The sequence below is a fragment of the Podarcis gaigeae genome (genome assembly GCF_964106915.1).
Source record: "Podarcis gaigeae genome assembly, chromosome: 18".
Classification (NCBI taxonomy): domain Eukaryota; kingdom Metazoa; phylum Chordata; class Lepidosauria; order Squamata; family Lacertidae; genus Podarcis; species Podarcis gaigeae.
In genome coordinates, this window is record NC_139696.1 from 7,746,374 (window position 1) to 7,749,131 (window position 2,758).

Here is a 2,758-nt window from a genome sequence, read left to right on the forward strand (position 1 = left end):
GATCAAACCTCTCCATTCTGAAGGAAATCAGCCCTGAGTGCTCACTGGAAGAACATATCCTGAAGCTGAGGCTCCAAGACTTTGGCCACCTCATGAGAAGAGAAGACTCCCTGGAAAAGACCCTGGTGTTGGGAAAGATGGAGGGCACAAGGAGACGGGGACCACAGAGGACGAGATGGTTGGACAGTGTTCTCGAAGCCAAAAACATGAGTTTGACCAAACTGCGGGAGGCAGTGGAAGACAGGAGCGCCTGGCGTGCTCTGGTCCAGGGGGTCACGAAGAGTCGGATACGACTAAACGACTAAACAACAGTAACATTGGAAAGACTATTCAAGGCAGCAGAGATATGAGATGGTCAGAGCCAGCCCCCCCCCCCAACTTGAAGCATGGGAAGTCCCAACAAAAAAAATATAATTTAGGCAGAATATTTGGACTATTTGATATGTGTTTGTATAATTTGGAACATTCAATGTGATTTGATTGGATTGTTAAAATGGGAAACTTAATAAAAATTATTTTAAAAAAATACTGAGCCATTAAGCTAATCCAGAAAGGCTATCCTTATGTTCTTAACTGCAGGCAGATTTTTTTTTAGCCAGCTCCTGTAGTCAACGAGACGTAGGTCTTCCAAATGTTTGTTATCGCCGTGCTGTTAATATTTAAGCAATGTCAGCTTAACATGCGTAAAAAACCCTTCAGGCTCGGATTGCCCTTTTTCAGATCATCAGATTCCACAGGTGCCCCTTCTCTCCCCAGCTGTTTCTCACCCATCTCACCCGCGGCCATGATCCAAGGTCAAGTCTCCCTGTAATCTCGATCCCTCTTGGAGAACGTCTGCGTAAAGCAGCTCGTGATCAGGGTGTGACGGGCAGGAGCAACGATTGGGGTGCAAGGGGCATCTGGCGTTGTCAGCGCCTGGTTATGCAACTCTAATAAAAATAAAACCCACAGACTCCAGGAAGGAGACAGTCTTCTGTTTTTTTTTTTATCACTGGATTGGGCTTTTCCAATCACCGCACAACACCAGAGGAGGTGTAAATAGCAGTGGATGGAGCCACTGAACCTCTTCAGGGTTGCGGTGACGGTAAAAATAGTCTGTCAATATGGATTTTGTGGCAAGAGGGTGAAACACAGGTGGTTAAACACTTCTTTTCTTTTTTTAAATAGACACCTGATGGGACACAGCAGGACAGGGAGGCAAGGACATTCTCTTTCCTAGCTGTCTCTTTTATCAGGTCTGTCTTTGAGCCCACAAGTTTTCATTTCTCTCTCTCTCTCATTTTTATTAGGTTTTTGGTTTTACAATTTAAAGTACTCATTTTCACATCCTTAAGATATCAGTGACTTCACTTCTTCTCTTTCCATGGTTCATTTTACATATCATAGGTGCCTGCATATTTTACAGAAACTATACCATTCAGTATGGAACGCGGGTGGCGCTGTGGGTTAAACCACAGAGCCTAGAACTTGCCGATCAGAAGGTCGGCGGTTCGAATCCCCCGCGACAGGATGAGCTCCCGTTGCTCGGTCCCTGCTCCTGCCAACCTAGCAGTTTGGAAGCATGCCAGTGCAAGTAGATAAATAGGTACCACTCTGGTGGGAAGGTAAACGGCATTTCCGTGCGCTGCTCTGGTTCGCCAGAAGCGGCTTAGTCATGCTGGCCACATGACCCGGAAGCTGTATGCCGGCTCCCTCGGCCAATAAAGCGAGATGAGCGCCGCAACCCCAGAGTCGTTCGCGAATGGACTGAACTGTCAGGGGTCTTTTACCTTTACCTGTCTACATGGCATCTTTTGAATTTGTTATGGCAAAGCTATGACTGGTTTTCTGCCCTGATCCAGGGTCCCTCCAGACTGGCGAGCTGAATCTGCAACATGTTCTTGACACCTTAATGTTTTATTCTGCTTTCTTAGTGGTACTGTGATTCCTTCATTAGTTGTTCTGTGATTTATTGGTTTTTCTGCCACTGAGCTACAGCCCTTCCCTTAAAATGTTTCCGCCCGGGAGCTAACCGGGCGACCTTTCGCGAAAGCGGCAACTGCTAAAAACTTTATAGTGTGGGTTAAACCACAGAGCCTAGGACTTGCTGATCAGAAGGTCGGAGGTTCGAATTACCGCGACAGGGTGAGCTCCCGTTGCTCAGTCCCAGCTCCTGCCAACCTAACAGTTCGAAACCAGATCAAAATGCAAGTAGATAAATAGGTACCACTCTGGTGGGAGGGTAAACGGCGTTTCCGTGCACTGCTCTGGTTCACCAGAAGTGGCTTAGTCATACTGGTCATGTGACCCGGAAGCTGTACGCTGGCTCCCTCGGCCAATAAAGCGAGATGAGCGCCGCAACCCCAGAGTCGGCCGCGACTGGACCTAATGGTCAGGGGTCCCTTTACCTTGACCTTATAGTGCAAAAGAAGTGGGACAAAAATAAACCAGAACATTTGCGGCATAAAAAGCTATGAGATTTCAGCAAGAAGTTACAGAATCGGCACTGGATGTTAATGAAACAGTGTGACCGCCCCAAAACCTTAGCAGGCTCAAACAGTATTAAAAGTGAGGTCCCAGGATCTCTTGGGTATGTGACGTCTCTTATCCATTTTCCTGTATTCCTTGGTTTTGTTTCTTTCCTTCTGTTTTTTCCAATGAAGCAGAAAACCTGGAAAGACAGACAGATTGTGTCTGACCGTCCTGATAGCGATGAAAAGGGCAGACCGGAGGGTTGACCCTAGAAGGCAATTATTGAACATGCTGTTCTTTTTTCAGG

General features: G+C 46.9%; 1 protein-coding gene across 1 annotated transcript in view; it reads left to right on the forward strand.

Moving 5' to 3' along the window:
* Nucleotides 1–2,758, forward strand: part of LOC310835758 (protein-lysine 6-oxidase-like) — a 390,424-nt gene that overhangs the window by 308,677 nt on the left and 78,989 nt on the right. The gene's annotated exons all lie outside the window — the stretch shown is intronic.